Here is a 24,260-nt window from a genome sequence, read left to right as displayed (position 1 = left end):
AAGACAGAATTCTCAAAGGTGCAGACTCTAGCAAAATCTCCCCTTTGCCTAGCATTCTTGCGGTACCAAATGTATGATACGTTATACTTTCAGCTTTAAATGTAAAAAAGATATGGAGTCCATAAGTCCTCAAAATGTTGTAACCGAACAGGCGGCACTTTCCTCCCTCTCCATAAACTACGTTAAAAAGAACTTTTAACAAATGTTCAGCAGATGAAAGCTTCAATGGGCAATTTGCTGCAATATTCAGCATTAGAGACTGGTTCCTGTAGTGAAGACAAGGCCAGGCAGCCTATCCTGTCAGTCACATGAGGGTTTGATGTCAATGTGTGCTGGTTACACGGCCAGCAAAGTGTTCAGATTTTTTTCTTCGAAGAGGGGTTTGTGTTCCCATGACTTGACAGCGACACGCAATGTTTGATACATCTAATTAATTATGGAATTGAGGTCATAATCAAAGAGCCACAGAGATCCCCAAGGGGAAACTGGCTGTGTAGCAGAGATCTGGAATAGAAGCTCACTTCAAAGCACTTGTTTTGGGGCTGTTGAGGCTACCTTGGCCTTACTCGCCTTCTGCTCAGACATAATGAGCAGTAGTAAGACGGGCTGTCGCCATGTCTCCACACCGTGGGTGTATCCAGTATCTGGGACTTCTTTCCCACTCGGTTCTGTGTTACCCCCCTGTGGCCTGCCCTTTGACCTCGCTGAACTCATAGCAAACAGTGACCCTCACAGCGGCTGACCCACCTTCAGACGCCATTGGAGACCAGAACACAAGTGCAGACTCAATCTTATGACCAGCTGACATGGATAGAGCTCTGCCTCACAGACCTCCATTACTGTTTCATCAGATGACAAATGCTTAGTGTCTGACATTAAACTGTTTATCTACCGCTGGTTGTGGTGATTCATAGTCTCAATGACCTTGCTGTGAAATGAGTGACTATTTTCAGGTCAGGGACGATGACTGTGGCATCACACTGACATGCTGATTGAACGCAGGGCATAAGCTGCATGACTCTACAAAGCACAAACCTTGTTTGGAATTCACAGAATTGATAAGAATGTGCTCCTTATCACATGCAACTGGTGAGTCTGTGCTTATGTTTGGAGAAATTGTATGAAAGATGTCAAAGAGAGCTGGGGTGTCAGCAGGGCCAGTGAGATACACAAGGGAACAACCCCGTCATTGGTTGATCACGTCTTGGGAGGGCATAGTGACTGTAGTAAGTTGGCACATTTCCAATGAGGATTTACCCCAGTGTTTTACCCAAAAGGCACAGACTTTTCTGTTTCCATCTACGTGGGCCAGCACCCGTGTCTCACTTGGCCATGACAAAGCAACAGTCTTCTTGAATGATGCAGAGGTGTTGCCTGTCACAAGTTTTTAGTGCCACAGTCCTGATGGAAACAGAATAACTAGAGGTTACGTTAACATAAAACACTGGCGACTCCCTGGTGTGGGGCTAACTCTAGATGGAAAAGCACCATATGAGTCCCTGTTGTGGCCAGTGACATTTTTTCTTCTAAAGCCACACAAGGATGATGGAGAGGCATCTCTATCAGAAGATCAAAAGACACAACAAGGTCTACTCCCCCCTGTTCTCTGAACAGTGTATTGTCTCCTGACCTGGCCACAGAGGTCAGCCTGGGGTTAGAGGCTAATGAACTGCCTCTAGAGACAAGAGAGAAAGGGACAGCTCTATCAGGGACAGTTTGTTTGGGATCGCCACCAGGTTTTTGAGGCCTGGTGGGTGAGCTAGCTGGAGTCTCCACTCCACTGTCTGTCGCTCTCTCCTTAAACCCTGAACCATGACCCCATAGCCTTCTTATTAAAAAACAATATATTTAACCTTTATTTAACTAGGCAAGTCAGTTAAGAACAAATTCTTATTTACAATGATGGCCTACCAAAAGGCAAAAGGCCTCCTGTGGGGACGGGGGCCTGAGATTAAAAATACAAATAAATACAATATAAATATAGGACAAAACACACATCACGACAAGAGAAACACCAAAACACTACATAAAGGGAGACCTAAGATAACAACATAGCAAGGCAGCAACACATGACAACACAGCATGGTAGCAACACAACATGATAACAACATGGTAGCAACTTATCAGGGTGAGTATCTAGACCAGGATCTCTTAGTCCTGTGGCCTGCAGGTCTTCAGCCTTTCCAGAACCAGATGCTCTATAATCTTTTAGAATGACTGAGTTGGTTCCCACAGATAATCTTGTTGAACCTGGAGATGGTTTGAGCTCTCACGCAAACACATGATCATAAGTGAACGAATAATAGATCTGTAAAACAATGCTCAACCTCCGGATTTTGCACAACCAAAAAGCAAGCCAATCCAGTATACTACTATAAACCATGAACTGAAGATGCACCATGAAGACACTTCCCTCCATTCTTAAGTGAATAGTTTCTAGGTTAACCAGTAGCACAGTGTTTGTTCTAAAAATATCCTGAACGTATGTTGATTTATTTTCTGTCTTGTGTTTTTGCAGAGTTGTTGGGCTCCACGAAGAGACTGAACGTCAACTACCAGGATGGAGATGGGTAAGTGTGTGATGATGATAACAACAAAGAACTGACTGACAACCTCTGTAAAAAAATAATAATAATAACAAATAAAAGATGGCCTACCAATAAGCTGCTCTTTCTGTATCTGTAAAACAGTAGTTCTACTGTGTAGCTTCTACATACAAGTGCTGGGATTTTAAAGCTCAATGCGTCTTGTCTTGGCTTGTGATAAACACCCTGCATTAGTTTGCCTTGGGTTGAATCATGGCCTTCTGCTAAGTCAGCCAAAGCAGACTAACTGGTAATTGTGTCTGGAGGAGAAGCGAAGGTGTCACTGCTGAAAAGCTCATTTAATTGTTGTTTCGACTACTGCTTCTTGCCTAAAAGCAGACACCACAGTCTACTAACCCCCCAGTTACCCTGTCTGCCAGTGGAAATGCTGACTGTAAAAATGTTCCCCTCTCGCTTACTAGCATAGGTCTAGTTTCTCCTCATCTATTTTTCTCTTTGTAGAGGGACTTGGATCCCATATGAAAGTTCTCACTTTTTCCCTCTTCACAGGGTGGTGTGTTTTCATCGCAGATATTTTTGTCAGCTGCTAGAGCCATACTAATTTTCACAATTGCTCTCAGTAGCTGATAGAGCAGCACATTGATGACATTGGTGAGATCCTTTGGTGCAGCATGGCTTTTTTAAAGAGTCGCTCAGCTCCCTGTAGAATATGAACTAGTCAAAAAGTAGATCATGCAAACTCTGGCAAAGTCTACAGTTAGACTGTCTGAGTTCAGATTGAGTTCGATAGGCTTAGCACACCCGAGATATCCAAATAAAACTACCTCTTATAGCGCTCCCACATCCATCCAAACAGCCTTCCCCCTCTACAGACACTACTGGTGCCCCCTCACTCAGCCTAAATAAACAGAGTAACACAAGTGGAGAGAAGAGCCAAGACAACAGTGGGAGACCTTTAGATAAGCCGTGCCTCTGAGATGGCTGTAAAACGGTCCAGAGAGCAGGACATTGGTGCACCATATATCAGAGCCCAGGTCCCCCCCCAGGCCCCAGGCTCTGGCCATGGTTTACTGCTTGTTATGCATCTTCTCCAACCCCCTCCTCTCTCTTTGTCAGCTCTCAGGGGCCGGGAATTCAGAGGCGGAGCATGAGGGGGCAGGGGTCAGGGGTGGGGTTTGTCTGGCGTAGTGGGCGGGACTGTGGCCGATTTAGATGGGAGTGTTTACAAAAGCTGCCACACAACTCAATGCAGTGATGACAGCGTCCGCGTCCAGGAATTATATACTAGTTCTTCAGAGAGGAAAAACATGGCTGGAAGCAGAGTTGAAGGCTTGATGATGATACATTACATGACCAAAAGTATGTGGACACCTGCGCATTGAACATTTCATTCCAAAATCATGGGCATTAGTATGGAGTTGGTCCCCCTTTGATGCTGTAACAGCCTCCCACTCTTCTGGGAAGGCTTTCCACAAGATGTTGGAACATTGCTGCGGGGACATGCTTCCATTCAGCCAAAAGAGCGTTAGTGAGGTTGGACACTAATGTTGGGCGATTAGGTCTGGCTCGCAGTCAACGTTCCAATTCATCCTAAAGGTGTTCAGTGGAGTTGAAGTCAGGGCTCTGTGCAGGCCAGTCAAGTTCTTCCACACCAATCTCGACAAACCATTTCTATATGGACCTCGCTTTGTGTATGGGGCCATTGTCATACTGAAACAGGAAAGGGCCTTCCCCAAACTGTTGCTCCAAAGTTGGAAGCACAGAATTGTCTAGAATGTCATTTTATGTTGTAGAGTTAAGAATTCCCTTCACTGGAACTAAGGGGCCTAACCCGAACCATGAAAAACATCCCCAGACCATTATTCCTCCTCCACCAATTTTTCAGTTGGCACTATGCATTCGGGCAGGTAGCATTCTCCTGGCATCCGCCAAACACAGATTAATCTGTCGTAGTCGTACTACAAGCTGGTGAAGCGTGATTCATCACTCCAGAGAACGCGTTTCCACTACTCCGGAGTCCAATGGCGGTGAGCTTTGCACCACTCCAGCCGATGCTTGGCATTGCGCTTGGTGATCTTAGACTTGTTTGCGGCTGCTCAGCCATGAAGCTTTCCGACAAACAGTTATTGTACTGACATTGCTTCCAGAGGCAGTTTGGAACTCTGTAGTGAGTTTTGCTACCGAGGACAGGCAATTTTTACGCACTATGGGCTTCAGCACTTGGCGGACCTGTTCTGTGAGCTTGTGTGACCTGCCTCTTTGCAGCTGAGTTGTTTTGCTCCTAGACGTTTCCACTTCACAGTAACAGTGCCTACAGTTGACCGGGGCAGCTCTAGCAGGGCAGACATCTGACGAACGGACTTGTTGGTAAGGTGGCATCCTATGACGGTGCCACGTTGAAAGTCACTAAGCTCTTCAGTATGGGCCATTCTAGTGCCAATGTTTGTCTATGCAGATTGCATGGCTGTGTGCTCGATTTTATATACCTGTCAGTAGTGGGTGTGGCTGAAATAGCCCAATCCACTAATTTGAAGGTTTCCACATACTTTTGTATATACTATATACTGTATGTGGGGCTCAACATTAGCATGTCGGAAGAGTGTTCATTTGTGTCTTGCTGTGTGTTTCTCAGGCTGCGTGCGTGTGTGTGTGTGTGCTGCTCGGTTGTAATGGCCCCCGTGGGGACATGGAATTTCAAGTGGGGGGAAAGGTCTTTTATTATTCATCAGTGCTGTTGGCACTGCTCTGCTTTTCTCTCTAGCGTTAAACACAGACTATACTACTGCAGGAACACGACCCCTCATCTTATCACTACAGCTCAGTCTCATATCCTATCGCTTAGTCTAGCGCTCCATTAGTAGGCCATACGCGATCATGTTGAAGCACAGCACACAGCAATTATGTTTACAACAGTAATCACTCATGTATATTGTGGGCTGATTGTTTTTCTAGAACACTTTGTTGTTGGGCAATCATGGAAAGTGTTCAGTCTGTCTTGGCAGTAGTGAGGGGGGATATGACTGGGCTCTTTAGTATGTAGTACTATGAATGTTGTTCAGGTGAAGACCTGTGTGAGATGATGATGAAAGGGTCTTACTCATCCCTTACTGTAGGCGTGGACATGGTTGATATACACTCAGTGGCCAGTTTATTAGGTTCACACATCTAGTACCGGGTTGGACCCCCCTTTACCTCCAGAACACCTTGAATTCTTCAGGGAATAGAATCATTGCTCAGTTGGTATCAAGGGACCTAACGTGTGCCAGGAAAACATTCCCCACACCATCACACCTCCCCCTCCACCCTGTACCATTGACACCAGGCAGGGTAGGGCCATGGACCCATACTGTTTATGCTAAATCCGGACTCTGTCATCAGCAATAGGAACCGGGATTCGGACCAGGCAATGTTTTGTGTTGGTGAAGGCGTGCCCACTGGAGCCGCGTCATCTTGATTTTAGCTGATAGAAGTAGAGCCCTCTGTGGTCGTCTGCTGCAGTAGCCCATCAGTGACAAGGACTGACGAGTTGTGCATTCCGAGATGCTGTTCTACACACCAATGTTGTACTGCGCCGCTATAAGCCTGTTGGCACAATTCTTTCAATTTTCGCCCACTGCTGCTGACTGGGTGTTATTGTTTGTCTCACTATTCTCTGTAAACCCTAGACACTATCATGCGTGAAAAGCCCAGGAGGGTGGCAGTTTCTGAGATACTGGAACTGATGTGCCTGGTACCAACGATCATACCAAACTCTGGCTTAGGTCCCTTTTACCCGTTCTAACGTTTAATCGAGCAGTAAGTCAATTCCTTGGTGCCTGTCTGCCTGCTTTATAAAGTAATCCACGGCCACGTGACTCACTGTCTGTAGGAGAGGGGGGGTGTACCTAATAAACTGTCCAACTGGTCAGCTCATGCAACTGTTATTAAGGTGAGTGTGTGAGTGTGTGAGTGTGCTTGGCGCCTATTCATCCCATTTCCGTAGACTATTTGCCCTCTCTCCGTGTATGTGCTAGCATGCATGAGAGAAAGAGATTGTGTGTGTGTGTGTGTGTGTGTGTGTGTGTGTGTGTGTGTGTGTGTGTGTGTGTGTGTGTGTGTGTGTGTGTGTGTGTGTGTGTGTGTGTGTGTGTGTGTGTGTGTGTCAGAGAAAGGCATGTTGAACAAACACTGGTGCTGTAATATATTAAAGGGTCTCTTTTCTGCAACCCTGTGAGACAAATTAGTATTTGAGTCTCCATTAACTTTTCCAGCTTTTGGTCTGTGTTTGGGGTGCAGTTTCCATGGAGAGCAGCACTGGAATGGCCTGGACTGAATGGCTGTGCCTGTCTGTGGGGGACTGGTTGGATCCCTGGCCTGTGTGTCCACAGAGGGCAGTACTGCCAGGACCCGTCAACACACCCCTGTCATCTGAAGCAATGGAGGGAAAGAATCAACCCTGGCAGGAGAGGACTATACACTACTACCTCTCCCTCTGAGAGCTGGACAGAAAGCCTGCTCTGTTTCCAAACTACCATAGAAGCTGACATCCATGCATGTTAGAAGTGTATGTCAACACAGCTCCCTGTGGGAGGAAGGTGTGCGCGTGCGCGTGTGTGTGTGTGTGTGTTTGAAAGACTGTATATTTAAGAGAATGAAACAGTGTGTCTGAACCTGCGCTCATAAAAACTCCCTGTAAATGTTTTCATTCAGACAGCTTGTACTGTCATATTTAATCCATTGACTTATAAAGGAACATAGGAAAGATACCAAAGGCTTCCAAAAAAGACCTCACCATTGAAATGTATCTAAAAGTGATGTCTTAGTTCCCGTGTTTCCAAGCGATTTCATTGGCTCTACTACTATACTACACAGAGCTATAGGGCCCACCTGCATTGATGCTGAGCCTCGATGACCAAGGCCAGGCCACTCTGTTTGCCTGTCTGTCTGCCTGTCTGTCTGTCTGTGTGCGCGATATACTACTCCAGTCTGCAGGGATGACAGCACTCCAACCTGGTACTGAGGGGCCTGATTGGAGACAGGTCAGACCCTCTCCATCTCCCTCCATAAATATCTCTCTCATCCTCTCTTTCTGTCTTTCCTTCCCTCTCTCTTTCTTTCATTGGAGTGGTGCGCTAGAGTGACGGAGACGGTGGGGTTGACAAGAGGAGAGACCTGCGTGCTTTGAACACAGAGCCTTTTCAAGGGCCTTTCTCACTTCTGGACTCTCACGTCCTGCCAGGGGGAGAACAGGAGAGAGAATTGAAGGGAAGGACAGAGGAGGGATTGTGTACCTCCGGCCTCTCACCTCCCTCTCTCCCTCTCCTGACGTCCCTCTTTCATGGCTGGGCTCTGTGTAAAGCCCCTGGCCCCCGAGTGACTTAATACATCCCCACCCCATGGCCCAAATAAACCCTGCTGCATTAGGGTAGGAAACCAAGCTCTACCTCAGAGGATAGAGGCAGGATTCACTGGGTTAAGTGTCCCTAAGGCAGGCCTAATGAGACCAACGTCACACGGGTTTCGTCTAGGTTTAGAGAGATCTCAACTGAAGGTTCACAAAAGAGAGGGAGGGTGTGTGTATGTGCATATTCTGCTTGGTGTGTGACTCTCACAGAGGTGTGAAGTGTTTCCAGAAGCACAAATTAAGTGATTTGGGACACGGTTCACCAACACTTTACTTTACTTCACTGTACTCAATATTACAACATGAAAAACGGTTCGGTACTCACATTTTGTTACTTTCGGTTCTATCAAATGTGTCTCACGTTTGGAAATGAACTAAATGTATTGAACTTAACTTGGGCAAATTAGTAAATGCTCTATTATCATAACACATGACCAGAATGCATCAGGGATTCGTATTCCATGCAATTTTCTGAAGAGGCAAAGACAGGAATGCCCCTGTCCGTGTGCGGTGCTCGTATTTAAAAAAAAAAAACAAAAAAAAACAAAAAAAAACAAAAACAAATATTTAACCTTTATTTAACCAGGTAGGCTAGTTGAGAACAAGTTCTCATTTGCAACTGCGACCTGGCCAAGATAAAGCATAGCAATGTGAACAGACAACACAGAGTTACACATGGAGTAAACAATAAACAAGTCAATAACACAGTAGAAAAAAAGAGTCTATATACATTGTGTGCAAAAGGCATGAGGAGGTAGGCAAATAATTACAATTTTGCAGATTAACACTGGAGTGATAACTGATCAGATGGTCATGTACAGGTAGAGATATTGGTGTGCAAAAAAACAGAACATGAAATAAATAAAAACAGTATGGGGATGAGGTAGGTAAAATTGTGTGGGCTATTTACCGATAAGACTATGTACAGCTGCAGCAATCGGTTAGCTGCTCAGATAGCAGATGTTTGAAGTTGGTGAGGGAGATAAAAGTCTCCAACTTCAGCGATTTTTGCAATTCGTTCCAGTCACAGGCAGCAGAGAACTGGAACGAAAGGCGGCCAAATGAGGTGTTGTCTATCACTTTGTGTAACCATTAATGGATGCTAATGATAACCGTCTGGTAGATGGAAAGCTTTTCCCAGTAGCCTATGCCTACCTGGCAGAATCAATAATTTTGCAAACTCCATCACACATGCGCTACAGAAACACCGCTAACCAAACAACAGTGCTAAGCGTCTGCACTAGAATTAAAGGGTATCTACACTAAAACATATTAACATCTTCTGATGTGGTTTAGTCATTGTTGTGGATTTAGAACATCTAATTTAGTTTATCTTTTAAAAAGCTGAACAAACGGGGAAAAATCACATTCTCTCTGCTTTTTTGCTGTGTTATCGTTTGGGTATAGAGTTTTTAAAAAATGTAAGCTTTATTTAACTAGGCAAGTCATTTATAAACAAACTCTTATTTACAATGACGGCCTACCCCGGCCAAACCCGGACGGCGCTGGCCAATTGTGCACCGCCCTATAGGACTCCCAATCACGGCCGGATGTGATACAGCCTGGAATCGAACCACTGAGATACAGTGCCTTGCGAAAGTATTCGGCCCCCTTGAACTTTGCGACCTTTTGCCACATTTCAGGCTTCAAACATAAAGATATAAAACTGTATTTTTTTGTGAAGAATCAACAACAAGTGGGACACAATCATGAAGTGGAACGACATTTATTGGATATTTCAAACTTTTTTAACAAATCAAAAACTGAAAAATTGGGCATGCAAAATTATTCAGCCCCTTTACTTTTAGTGCAGCAAACTCTCTCCAGAAGTTCAGTGAGGATCTCTGAATGATCCAATGACCTAAATGACTAATGATGATAAATACAATCCAACTGTGTGTAATCAAGTCTACGTATAAATGCACCTGCACTGTGATAGTCTCAGAGGTCCGTTAAAAGCGCAGAGAGCATCATGAAGAACAAGGAACACACCAGGCAGGTCCGAGATACTGTTGTGAAGAAGTTTAAAGCCGGATTTGGATACAAAAAGATTTCCCAAGCTTTAAACATCCCAAGGAGCACTGTGCAAGCGAAAATATTGAAATGGAAGGAGTATCAGACCACTGCAAATCTACCAAGAGCTGGCCGTCCCTCTAAACTTCCAGCTCATACAAGGAGAAGACTGATCAGAGATGCAGCCAAGAGGCCCATGATCACTCTGGATGAACTGCAGAGATCTACAGCTGAGGTGGGAGACAATCAGTCGTACATTGCACAAATCTGGCCTTTATGGAAGAGTGGCAAGAAGAAAGCCATTTCTTAAAGATATCCATAAAAAGTGTCGTTTAAAGTTTGCCACAAGCCACCTGGGAGACACACCAAACATGTGGAAGAAGGTGCTCTGGTCAGATGAAACCAAAATTGAACTTTTTGGCAACAATGCAAAACGTTTTGTTTGGCGTAAAAGCAACACAGCTCATCACCCTGAACACACACCATCCCCACTGTAAAACATGGTGGTGGCAGCATCATGGTTTGGGCCTGCTTTTCTTCAGCAGGGACAGGGAAGATGGTTAAAATTGATGGGAAGATGGATGGAGCCAAATACAGGACCATTCTGGAAGAAAACCTGATGGAGTCTGCAAAAGACCTGAGACTGGGACGGAGATTTGTCTTCCAACAAGACAATGATCCAAAACATAAAGCAAAATCTACAATGGAATGGTTCAAAAATAAACATATCCAGGTGTTAGAATGGCCAAGTCAAAGTCCAGACCTGAATCCAATCGAGAATCTGTGGAAAGAACTGAAAACTGCTGTTCACAAATGCTCTCCATCCAACCTCACTGAGCTCGAGCTGTTTTGCAAGGAGGAATGGGGAAAAATGTCAGTCTCTCGATGTGCAAAACTGATAGAGACATACCCCAAGCGACTTACAGTTGTAATCGCAGCAAAAGGTGGAGCTACAAAGTATTAATTTAAGGGGGCTGAATAATTTTACACGCCCAATTTTTCAGTTTTTGATTTGTTAAAAAAGTTTGAAATATCCAATAAATGTCGTTCCACTTCATCATTGTGTCCCACTTGTTGTTGATTCTTCACAAAAAAATACAGTTTTATATCTTTATGTTTGAAGCCTGAAATGTGGCAAAAGGTCGCAAAGTTCAAGGGGGCCGAAATACTTTCGCAAGGCACTGTATGCAGTGCCTTAGACTGCACCACTCGTGATACTAAACCTGGTATCAGCATCCAAGTCAAAATTCTTGTATCGTGACAGCACTTGTGCTCATCCCTCGTCTGGGCCTCAGCAGCTGCTTTTATTCACACAAAATATCAGTTTCTTTCCCTGCATTCCCTCCCCTACTTGTGCTCTTTCTTCAGACTCTCTTTGTGAGGAAGCCCTGGAGTGCAGCTCACGGTAACTCCATTATATATGCTGATCAGTGATACTCTATTAAATTAATTAAGAAGCCTCCAGGTAAGCCGTGTTTAGTATCGCATTATCAAACTTGATACCTTTCTATTTGCATTGTGATATGTGTAAGATACCTTTGTCTTTACAGTAGGCCTTACTCTGAGGTCCCTCCATAGGCTTTGGACTGGAGCAAACTTGTTTCCTATCCACCAATAGACAGACATGGTTTATTTAGATTTTAGAAGCTGTCCTGATAACTAGGCTGTTTCCAGAGATGCTCCTCACACATGCATTTTTAATGTCAGATTATTTTATCACCTCTCAGTCAGGCTGCTGGATTGAACAGAGGGATTATACTCTCTCTTCCTCCCCCTCTATCTCTCTCCTTCCCTCTCTCTTTCATTCTATTCCATTACTCTTAGAGATGATCCTGGCCCTGTCGGTTACTGTAGCCAGACACAGCAGAACCCCCCAGCCTCCCTTCACAGTACACAACTCCCTCTGGTAGAGAGACAGGAAGTGCTACATGCCCACTGAGGCACCACTTATTCCAAAACACCCTGTAGAGCTATAGTACCGACTGTCTCTCTCTAGTACAGACTGCCTCTCTCTAGTACCGACTGTCTCTCACTAGTACCGACTGTCTCTCTCTAGTACCGACCGTCTCTCTCTGGTACTGGCTGTCTCTCTCTAGTACTGGCTGTCTCTCTCTAGTACCAACTGTCTCGCTATAGTACCGGCCGTCTCGCTACAGTACCGGCCGTCTCTCTCTAGTACTGGCCGTCTCTCTCTAGTACTGGCTGTCTCTCTCTAGTACCGACTGTCTCGCTATAGTACCGACTGTCTCGCTATAGTACCGGCCGTCTCGCTACAGTACCGGCCGTCTATCTCTAGTACTGGCCGTCTCTCTCTAGTACTGGCTGTCTCTCTCTAGTACCGACTGTCTCGCTATAGTACCGACTGTCTCGCTATAGTACCGACTGTCTCGCTATAGTACCGGCCGTCTCGCTACAGTACCGGCCATCTCTCTCTAGTACTGGCCGTCTCTCTCTAGTACCGGCCGTCTCTCTCTAGTACCGGCCGTCTCTCTCTAGTACCGGCCGTCTCTCTCTAGTACCGGCCGTCTCTCTCCAGTACCGGCCTTCTCTCTAGTACCGGCCGTCTCTTGCTATACTACCGGCCGTCTCTCTCTAGTACTGGCTGTCTCTCTCTAGTACTAGCTGTATCTCTCTAGTACTAGCTGTTTCTCTCTAGTACTAGCTGTCTCTCTAGAGTGCAGGCCGTCTCTCGTGTATCTGGTCTGGTTATTTATGGTTAGGTGCTGTACGGTATATTATGTTCTGGTAGCTTCCTCCCTCTCTCCTCTCCATGTGGATGGTGGTGACTGCAGGCTGTGGCTGCGGCCCGGACCTGCGTGTGTGTGTGAGAAGGGAGATTTATATCTGTGGTGTTTGGACTTGACGGTGGTGCTGGAGGCAGGACTGTTACTCACCAGCCTGATGAGTTGAGTCCCTCTTCCCCTCTGAGCTGAGTCACCTCTAGAGGCCACACTTTGTGTTGGCATGTCCCGACAACACGCACACATCATGGCACTCATAAAACATGATGGGGGGAGGGGGGGGGCAAATCCTCCCACCCACAGTTTGGGGGCTTTCATTTTTTATTTACTAACCCAATACCCCCCCCTCCCTTTCTCCCCAAAACAGATAAAGCTGAACAACAAAGAGAGAAAAGGGGAGGGGGGGAGAGACTGTCTGGATGAGGATGGGGGGAGTCTGGTCTTGATTGAGCCAAAGCCTCCAGCTCCATTATCTTTCCTGTTATTCATGTCTCCTGGTGAATCCAAGACTGCTGGCTGGCTGGCTTCTACACTACAGTACTACCCAATAACACAGCCCTCAACCCACAGCCCAGAGCAGGGTTCTGGCTGAGCCTGGATTTGCTTTATATTGTGGCCTCTTTCTACATATTGAAGAGGTTGTTTTACATTCACTTTACCATCAGATCACATGCAGACTTTAATTGAATCGTCACCAGTGAGAAGATGCGTGTGTGACTAACAGCCCAGGGCTGTGGTGTGTTATTGGGCTAATGGAAGAGTACTGTCGCTCGCTCTGTTTGTCTGTCTGTCTCTCTCTGTTTGTCTCTCTGTTTGTCTGTCTCTCTGTCGCGCTGTCTCTCTGTTTGTTTGTCTGTCTCTCTCTGTTTGTATGTCTCTGTCTCTCTCTGTCTCTGTCTCTCTCTGTTTGTCTGTCTCTCTCTCTCTGTCTGAGTGCTGGTGGTGGGTTGTTTACTGTTGAAAGATCTTATCTTATCTTCCCATCTCCTCTTCTCTGTTGTCTTTGTGCCTCTGTGCTATATCCCTCTGTTATCTTCCCATCTCCTCTTCTCTGTTGTCTTTGTGCCTCTGTGCTATATCCCTCTGTTATCTTCCCATCTCCTCTTCTCCGTTGGCTTTCTCTGTTGCCTCTGTGCTATATCCCTCTGTTATCTTCCCATCTCCTCTTCTCCGTTGTCTTTGTGCCTCTGTGCTATATCCCTCTGTTATCTTCCCATTTCCTCTTCTCTGTTGTCTTTGTGCCACTATTCTATATCCCTCTGTTTTCTTCCCATCTCCTCTTCTCCGTTGGCTTTCGTGCCTCTGTGCTATATCCCTCTGTTATCTTCCCATCTCCTCTTCTCCGTTGGCTTTCGTGCCTCTGTCCTATATCCCTCTGTCATCTTTCTATGTGTTGTTGTCTTCAGGTTCTCAGCTCTCCACCATGCTGCTCTGACCGGAACTACAGACCTGCTGTCTGTGCTGCTGGAGGCCCAGGCCACCGTTGACATCAAGGACAGGAACGGTGAGACACAGCACTATTTATCACCTGCTCTCAGATCAGCTAGCAAAACAGCTAACACAGGTCTCAGTGAGATCATCTCAGTCAGCACAGACATTATCTCTGATGTTTTCTATCAGTGGCACACATTGTCTTGAGATTTCATGTTAGCTGGTACATACAGATCTCAGACCAGTTAGCAACATGTGCCTCAGTACAAACAGACTCGCCTTTAATTCATATTATCTGTGATGTTTTTATTAGTGACGCACACATTGTCTTGTGATTCTACTGTATATCAGCTCATACATTCTATTAGTTCCATCTGTGGAACACATTGGGATTTTAATATCAGCTTTCATATGGATAACCCAAAAATGTCTACTGTACTTCAGTCCCTCACTCACTGTCTGTCTGTCTTGTGTTTGTTTATATGTGTATTGTCCAGTGCCATGCAAAAGTATTCACCCCCCATGGCGCTTTTCCTATTTTGTGGCATTACAACCTGTAATTTAAATAGATTATTTTTTTTGAATTTCATGTAATGGACATAAACAAAATAGTCCAAATTGGTGAAGTGAAATGAAAAAAATAACTTGTTTCACAAAATAAAAGAAAAAGAAAAAAAGAAAATGGAAAAGTGGTGCGTGTATACAGTGGGGAGAACAAGTATTTGATAAAGTTCCGATTTTGCAGGTTTTCCTACTTACAAAGCATGTAGAGGTCTGTAATTTTTTTATCATAGGTACACTTCAACTGTGAGAGACTAAAACAAAAATCCAGAAAATCACATTGTATGATTTTTAAGTAATTTATTAGCATTTTACTGCAGCAGGGATTTGGGCCCACTCCTCCATACAGACCTTCTCCAGATCCTTCAGGTTTCGGGGCTGTCGCTGGCTAATACGGGTTTTCAGCTCCCTCCAAAGATTTTCTATTGGGTTCAGGTCTGGAGACCACTCCGGGACCTTGAGATGCTTCTTACGGAGCCACTCCTTAGTTGCCCTGGCTGTGTGTTTCGGCTTGTTGTCATGCTACGACCCATCTTCAATGCTCTTACTGAGGGAAGGAGGTTGTTGGCCAAGATCATGCGATACATGGCCCCATCCATCCTCCACTCAATACGGTGCAGTCGTCCTGTCCCATTTGCAGAAAAGCATCCCCGAAGAATGATGTTTCCACCTCCATGCTTCACGGTTGGGATGGTGTTCTTGGGGTAGTACTCATCCTTCTTCTTCCTCCAAACATGGCGAGTGGAGTTTAGACCAAAAAGCTCTATTTTTGTCTTATCAGACCACATGACCTTCTCCCATTCCTCCTCTGGATCATCCAGATGGCCATTTGCAAACTTCAGACGGGCCTGGACATGCGCTGGCTTGAGCAGGGGGACCTTGCATGTGCTGCAGGATTTTAATCCATGACTGCTTGCCTATTGTCCTGTAGCCCATCCCAGCCTTGTGCAGGTCTACAATTTTATCCCTGATGTCCTTACACAGCTCTCTGGTCTTGGCCATTGTGGAGAGGTTGGAGTCTGTTTGATTGAATGTGTGGACAGTTGTCTTTTATACAGGTAATGAGTTCAAACAGGTGCAGTTAATACAAGTAATGAGTGGAGAACAGGCGGGCTTCTTAAAGAAAAACGAACAGGTCTGTGGGAGCCAGTATTCTTACTGGTTGGTAGGTGATCAAATACTTATGTCATGCAATAAAATGCAAACGAATTACTTAAAAATCATACAATGTGATTTTCTGGATTTTAATTTTAGATTCCGTATCTTACAGTTGAAGTGTACCTATGATAAAAATTACAGATCTCTACATGCTTTGTAAGTAGGAAAACCTGCAAAATCGGCAGTGTATCAAATACTTGTTCTCCCCACTGTATGTATTCACCCCCTTTGCTATGTAGCCCCTAAATAAGATCTGGTGCAACCAATTACCTTCAGAAGTCACATAATTAGTTAAATAAAGTCCACCTGTGTGCAATCTAAGTGTCACATGATCACGCAATCTCATTATATATTCACTGTTCTGAAAGGCCCCAGAGCCTGCAACACCACTAAGCAAGGGGCACCACCAACCAAGCGGCACTATGAAGACCAAGGAGCTCTCCAAACAGATCAGGGACAAAGTTGTGGAGAAGTACACACCAGGGTTGGGTTATAAAAAAATATCAGAAACTTTGAACATCCCACGGGCATTATTAAATAATGGGAAGAATATGGCACCACAACAAACCTGCCAAGAGAGGGTCGCCCACCAAAACTCAGACCAGGCAAGGTGGGCATTAAGCAGAGAAGCAACAAAGAGACCAAAGATAACCCCGAAGGAGCTGCGAAGCTCCACAGCGGAGATTGGAGTATCTGTCCATAGGACCACTTTAAGCCGTACACTCCACGTAGCTGGGCATTACTGAAGAGTAGCAAGAAAAAAAGCCATTGCTTGAAGAAAAAAATAAGCAAATACGTTTGGTGTTCGCCGAAAGGCATGTGGGAGACTCCCCAAATATATGGAAGAAGGTACTTTGGTCAGATGAGACTAAAATGTTTTGGCCATCAAGGAAAACGCTTGAAAGAAAACGCGTCTGGCGCAAACCCAACACCTCTCATCACCCGGAGAATACCATCCCCACAGTGAAGCATGATGGTGGCAGCATCATGCTGTGGGGATATTTTTCATCGGCAGGGACTGGGAAACTGGTCAGAATTGAAGGAATGATGGGTGGCGCTAAATACAGGGAAATTCTTGAAGGAAAACTGTTTGTCTTCCAGAGATTTGAGACTGGGATGGAGGTTCACCTTCCAACAGGACAATGACCCTAAGCATACTGCTAAAGCAACACTTGAGTGGTTTAAGTGGAAACATTTAAATGTCTTGGAATGGCCTAATCAAAGCCCAGACCTCAATCCAATTGAAAATATGTGGTATGACTTAAAGATTCCTGTACACCAGCGGAACCCATCCATGGAGCTGGAGCAGTTTTGCCTTGAAGAATGGGCAAAAATCCCAGTGGTGCCAAGCTTATTGAGACATACCCCAAGAGACTTGCAGCTGTAATTGCTGCAAAAGGTGGCTCTACAAAGTATTGACTTTGGGGGTGTGAATAGTTATGCATACTCAAGTTTTCTGTTATTTTGTTCTCATTTCTTGTTTGTTTCACAATAAAAAAAATATTTTGCATCTTCAACATGGTAGGCATGTTGTGTAAATCAAATTATACAAACCTGCCAAAAATCCATTTTAATTCCAGGTTGTAAGGCAGTAAAGTAGGAAAAATGCCAAGAGGGTTGAATACGTCCGCAAGCCACTGTATTTGATCATAGATGTGCTGCCTCCTGCAGGTATGCGTCCGCTCCACTATGCAGCATGGCAGGGCAAGGCTGACTCTGTCCTTATGCTGCTGCGGGCCGGAGCTGGAGTCAATGGGGTCTCACAGGATGGACACATCCCCCTGCACCTGGCCGCACAGTACGGACACTATGACGTGGTCAGTACACAGACACACACCCACAGACAGACAGACAGACAGACAGACAGACAGACAGACAGACAGACAGACAGACAGACAGACAGACATTGTTAAGCACTGTCAACAGATATCCCCATTCTGCTGGATTGGGTGGAATGTATGCTGTTCTGTCCACAAAGCTGATGCTGGTTTACTGTGGGTCACTTATCTGAGATTTAGATGTGTGTGGTCATGTTTGGTCAGTCCACTTAAGTCTTAAACAGTAAACAAACTGTCAACAAATCACAGCCATAGCCCCGAAACAGATGTGATCTGGCAGGGGATAGAGTAGGATGAGTGGTGGTTGGTGGTACAGTCATTTAAGAGATTGAGGGGTCAGGGAATATGTAGCAAGCTGGGAGAGGAGAGGCATGTTGGTGTGATTGGATTGGAGAGGGAGAGAGAAGAACGAGGCAGGATGAGGGTTATTGGATTTGTAGGGTTTGAGGGGGTAATGATGGGGAGTCAGTTGATCAGGTTTAGGGGGGATTAGGAACCTTGTCTTTGTTACTAACCCCCGTCCGTCAGTCCGTCCCCGTCTCACCCCCTGTAGTGCTGAGTGATAAGTCGGTTTGGTTTCGGTCCGATTTATGGTTTTCGCTTTCACAACACAGAATAAAACAATGAATAAAAGTCCCATGATGATAGATGGTGTGTTTTTAGGTAGAGATACCTCGCGCAAATGCTCTAAATCGCGCGCTCCCTCTGTGTATGCCCCACACAGACGGGACAAGTAGGCATGCAATGGATTATGGTCATTGTAGTTAACTACCCACATTTCCTGCGCTGAACTATGTAGAATATTGGCCTGTTGGAAACTACAACTCCCTACTACATTACACAGTTCGGCTTTGATCTGATTTATCTTTCGAGAAACTGCACATTGAGCGCAAACAAAAAAAAACAAACGAAATGGAATTCAAATAATTGGGAAATAGATCAGGAACTATCCTACAAGCATTGTCAGGATGTGTTCAGGTTACGCCACATTAATTGATTTGTAAGCCTTTTAGGACCACAGTTTGTGTGAAAAGCATTTATCTGCACAGACCATGAAGTCCCATTTGATAGGAACAGCCTCCGGTCCTGTAGTCTACTATGTATTCCCAGAGCAGAATGACCAGGGCTAATGGACTGTCTGTTTTCACCAAATACTCTGTGTCCTTGGATACGGCAGGCAGCACCAGGTGCTGATAGAAACATCTGACATCATCTCCCTGGCTATGTGTGTTGTAATGTTATCTGCATGACCACATCCACCATCCACATAACATAACCTACTCCCCTAATGGCCCCGGTGACAGTGTGTATATGGTATTTGATCTTGTTTGTGTGTGTGTGTTAATATGTGTGTGTGTGTGTGTGTGTGTGTGTGTGTGTGTGTGTGTGTGTGTGTGTGTGTGTGTGTGTTGATTCCCTGTCTGTCTGTTTCTCTCAGTCTGAGATGCTGTTGCAGCACCAGTCCAACCCCTGTCTGATCAACAAAACCAAGAAGACCCCCCTAGACCTGGCCTGTGAGTTCGGCAGAGTCAAGGTAAGACTGTGTGTGTGTTTCTCCTCCCCCACCACTGGCCCAGGCTCACAGAGACAGACAGGGGGGCTGCAGTGATGTAACTCATGGCCTGTGTTAGTCTAGACAGAGGTCACAGCTGGACAGATACAACCCCTCTGGATCTGGGATGGGCTGCGTTGTCACAACTGCTCCTCTTCCATCAAATACATCTCACTTAGCCACTCTTTACTTTCTTTCTTTCAGTCTCTCTCATCCTTGAGCTGGTTTTCTTACTGGAGCACATTTACTTCTCTCTCAACATTTCTCTCCTCTTTCTCTCCCTCTCTTCTCTCCATTTCTCTCTCTTTCTTTCACCCTTGAGCACAGTTATTCTCACTCAATTGTCACACTCTCTCCATCTCAAATGTACATTTGGTTACTATGACTTAATGGTGAATTGGGCAGTTTAGGCCTGCATCATTAAACCAGTTTGACAATTTCAGAAACATCTCTCCCTGACCGCACAATAGGTTTGAATATGAATTTTTCAGTTCCTATAGCCATTCAAACACCACCAAGCCAATGTGAGTGTATTTCAATCTCTGTGCGCTGCCTCAATCAAGGTCCCTGGTCCCAAATAGTGCTGCAGCAGCATTTAGTTTGGATAGGGCAGTGTGAAGCCGGACCAAGCCAGGGTGAAGTGATAGTACACACACACACTCATTGGGAACGCTGCTCTCCTCTCCTACTGGGCTGGAAAGTCCCCTTGTCTTTCATTCTTATTGATCTGGATGTGGGCTGGAGAGGAAGTAATGGCAAGTCCGTCTGTAACTTCTATTACTGGAAGTTTTGCTGGGCAGCTTTGTTTGTGCTTGTGTGTTTGTTAAATGAGACTTGAGAGAGTTAGCCTGTAACTATTGTCCCCCAGGATTGATTTAGAATGGGATATCTTTAGAATGCTGACACTGGCTCCACCGTGTGTGTGTGTGTGTGTGTGTGTGTGTGTGTGTGTGTGTGTGTGTGTGTGTGTGTGTGTGTGTGTGTGTGTGTGTGTGTGTGTGTGTGTGTGTGTGTGTGTGTGTGTGTGTGTGTGTGTGTGTGTGTGTGTGTGTGTGTGTGTAGTGTGTTTATGGGCATCAGCTGCTGTGTTGGGGTGCCAGGGTGTGGCGAGGCCCTCCCTATTTCTATTTCTCTCTCCTTCCACTCTTCCTTTCTCTCTCTCCTTTTCCCTCTCTGTCCCTATGTGTTTCCTCCTGTCCTCTGTCCCAGACCAGTCTCCCAGCAGCAGCAGTCAGTCAGTGAGTGTTGAGGTGTCATCCAGTGTGTGGGCCAGATGTGTGGGGTTGTTTATGCCACTGGGTCACTCCTGTTTTACCTCACACTCCCCTGTGGGTCCTCCCATGTCAAATTACAGGACTCCTAAATGTTTCAGACTTGTGTGTGTGCGTTATCCCTTGTCCTAACAGTGCATGAAATGTACATGTGATGGTAACAGTTGAAGCCTGTACTCATCACCCTGTCTTTTCTTTATCACCCCTCCCCCCCACCCTCTCGCTTTCTCTCACTCTCTCTTCTCTCTCGCTTTCTCTCTTCTCTCTCTCTCTCTCTTCTCTCTCTCTCGCTTTCTCTCGCTCTTTCCTCTCTCTCTCTCTCTCTCTCTCTCTCTCTCTCTCTCTCTCTCTCTCTTCAATTTCCCTTTCTCCATGACTTTATGAGGTCAGGTTGCTCAGCTGTTGTTGAGCAGTAACATGGTGGTGGCTCTGTTAGAGGGTAATAGTAAGGAACCTGCAGACTCAGGCTTTAACACTCCGCTGCACCTCGCCGCACGCAATGGACACAAGGACATCATCCGGTAAGAGACTTCCTATTGTTTTTCACAATCTGAATTTGTGAAACGTACGCAAAACTCGTATTGTGTAATACGTGTTGTATAAATCATGCATTGATGTCAATGATGTCAAGTTTTAATGCAGATTTGTGTACACGTTTGTCAGGCTGCGATTCAGACCATAATGATTTGTGTGTACAGTGCTAAATGAAAGGCTATGATTGATCATGGTTGGTCAGTACATTTTCTGTGTGATTGAACACCTACTCTGAGGTGGACAGGGGTCTGACAGGGTTAACACAGTCACTGATCTGGAACTGGTGTGCTGGGAGACTCAACAGGACAGTAAATGGTTCCCATGGGTCTACCCTCTGCCCCTCTCTCCTTCCCTCCTCCTCTTCCTCTCCCCGGTACTATGGACAAGACAAGAACCACCAGACATGGCTCTGTCTCCACACCCTCGCTCTGGAACACTGTGGTGTGTGAATGTGTTTATTCTCTCTCTCAAGAGGATCTAGCCATATATTTAGTACCCCAATCTCCTGGGAGGCTATAAAACGGCCTGTCCAATGTCCACTCCACCAGGGGCCACAGTCCCAATCCCCTAGTACCTCTATGGAGACCTACATCAGAGTGTGTCTGGTACAGTCCAGTACCAGACACCCAGGTCACCCTGAGCCCTGCCATAGAGAAGGGGAGGAGGAGGGGGTCTACTCTGCAGCCCTGTTCCCATGTTTCACTGACAGCTGCAGCAGTCTGTCACCAGGCTGAGAGAGCGAGAGAGATGGATATGCAGAAAGACACTGGAGAGAAACGGAGAGAGAGACAGAGAGGGAGGCTCTCTGGTGTGAGGCTGCAGTGCTGCCAGTGTGACCCAGATCTGCCAGTGAGATGTGGCTGCTGATTTATCAGTAGTAGCTGGGACCAGACTGTTAACACTAGAACTGCTGGGCCTCTAATTCAAGCTAATGAGCAGTCATTCTGACTGCAACATTCTAACAGTGTTATTCATACTTTTTATATATGCTGTCGCAAAAATAATAATTTGGTTGTGTTTATGAAGGCCTTGGGTAACATTAGAATACGATTTTTATTTTATTTCAAAGAACTCTATAGCATTTTCATTAGTTTATGTTACTTTATGCTATACGTCAAAAAATAAACAATTATTCAAGTGTTCAAGAAATGTTCTTAGTGGAGTTGTTACAACTATGAAACAGAAAGTGTATGTGTTGGACACGGTAACAGCTTCTTTTTATAAGCACACAAAACATACCCCGACCACCAATATGCACGGTCAAATGATGCACGGTCAAATAATGAAAACATCAGTAACCTAAACATCATTATAAGCATGAAGTGGCCTTGATAAATAGTGCAATTCGAGGATAAAGCAACAGTGGCATTATAATCAATATACAGTTGAAGTCGGAAGTTTACATACACTTAGGTTAGAGTCTTTAAAACTCGTTTTCAACCATCCCACAAATTTCTTGATAACAAACTATAGTTTTTACAAGTAGGTTAGGACATCTACTTTGTGCATGACACAAGTCATTTTTCCAAAAATTGTTTACAGACAGATTATTTCACTTATAATTCACTGTATCACAATTCCAGTGGGTCAGAAGTTTACACACACTAAGTTGACTGTGCCTTTAAACTGCTTGGAAAATTCCAGAACATGATGTCATGGCTTTAGAAGCTTCTGATAGGCTAATTGACATAATTTGAGTCAATTAGAGGTGTACCTGTGGATGTATTTCAAGACCAACCTTCAAACTCAGTGCCTCTTTGCTTGACATCATGGGAAAATCTAAAGAAATCAGCCAAGACCTCAGAAAAAAAATTGTAGACCTCCACAAGTCTGGTTCATCCTTGGCAGCAATTTCCAAACGCCTGAAGGTACCACGTGCATCTGTACAAATAATAGTATGCCAGTATAAACACCATGGGATCATGCAGCCATCATACCATTCAGGAAGGAGACGCGTTCTGTCTCCTAGAGATGAATGTACTTTGGTGTGAAAAGTGCAAATCAATCCCAGAACAACAACAAAGGACCGTGTGAAGATGCTGGAGGAAATGGGTACAAAAGTATCTATATCCACAGTAAAACGAGTCCTATATCGACATAACCTGAAAGGTTGCTCAGCAAGAAAGAAGCCACTGCTCCAAAACCACCATAAAAAGCCAGACTATGGTTTGCAGCTGCACTTGGGGACAAAGATTGTATTGTTTTGAGAAATGTCCTCTGGTCTGAGGAAACAAAAATAGAACTGTTTGGCCATAATGACCATCGTTATGTTTTGAGGAAAAGGGGGAGGCTTGCAAGCCGAAGAACACCATCCCAACCATGAAGCACGGGGGTGGCAGCATCTTGTTGTGGGGGTGTTTTCCTGCAAGATGGACTGGTGCACTTCACAAAATAGATGGCATCATGAGGGAGAAAAATGATGTGGATTTAATGAAGCAAAATCTCAAGACATCAGTCAGGAAGTTAAAGCTTGGTCGCAAATGGGTCTTCCAATTGGACAATGACCCCAAGCATACTCCCAAAGTTGTGGCAAAATGGCTTAAGGACAACAAAGTCAAGGTATTGGAGTGGCCATCACAAAGCCCTGACCTCAATCCTATAGAAGATTTATGGGCAGAACTGAAAAGGCGTGTGCAAGCAAGGAGGCCTACAAACCTGACTCAGTTACAGCATCTCTGTCAGGAGGAATGGGCCAAAATTCACCGAACTTATTGTGGGAAGCATGTTTAAACAATTTAAAGGCAATGCTACCAAATAATAATTGAGTGTATGTAAACTTCTGACTCACTGGGAATGTGATGAAAGACATAAAAGCTGAAATAAATCATTCTCTCTACTATTATTCTGACATTTCACATTCTTAAAATAAAATTGTGATCCTAACTGACCTAAGACAGGACATTTTTACTTGGATTAAATGTCAGGAATTGTGAAAAACTGAGTTTTTAAATGTATTTGGCTAAGGTGTATGTAAACTTCAAATGTAAGTGTTGATATGACAGCAGTCAAAAATAGTCAGTTATTGTCAGCACGCGCTTATATTGTGTGCATCTTCAGTGCCATCAGTTGGACTTAATTTAACTGTTATCCCTTGTCCCAACAGTTGACTCAAATCTTCATAAATTTCACCTGCCGTAACACACTTTGACACCTTTGGTTGTAGTGCGTAATAGTCTCCGGTTTTCTCTTTGGGTTCCGTTGTCTTGTCATTCTTCAGCACTGTTAAGGAATA

At 45.0% G+C, this 24,260-nt stretch overlaps 1 pseudogene; it reads left to right on the top strand.

Annotated features, from left to right (window-relative positions):
• The first annotated feature begins 2,521 nt into the window (after positions 1-2,521).
• LOC135554359 (caskin-2-like) overlaps positions 2,522-24,260 on the top strand; it is a 69,215-nt pseudogene continuing 47,476 nt past the window's right edge.

This window comes from Oncorhynchus masou, chromosome 14 (genome assembly GCF_036934945.1).
Source record: "Oncorhynchus masou masou isolate Uvic2021 chromosome 14, UVic_Omas_1.1, whole genome shotgun sequence".
NCBI lineage: Eukaryota > Metazoa > Chordata > Actinopteri > Salmoniformes > Salmonidae > Oncorhynchus > Oncorhynchus masou.
This window is presented reverse-complemented; position numbering and strand designations above follow the sequence as displayed.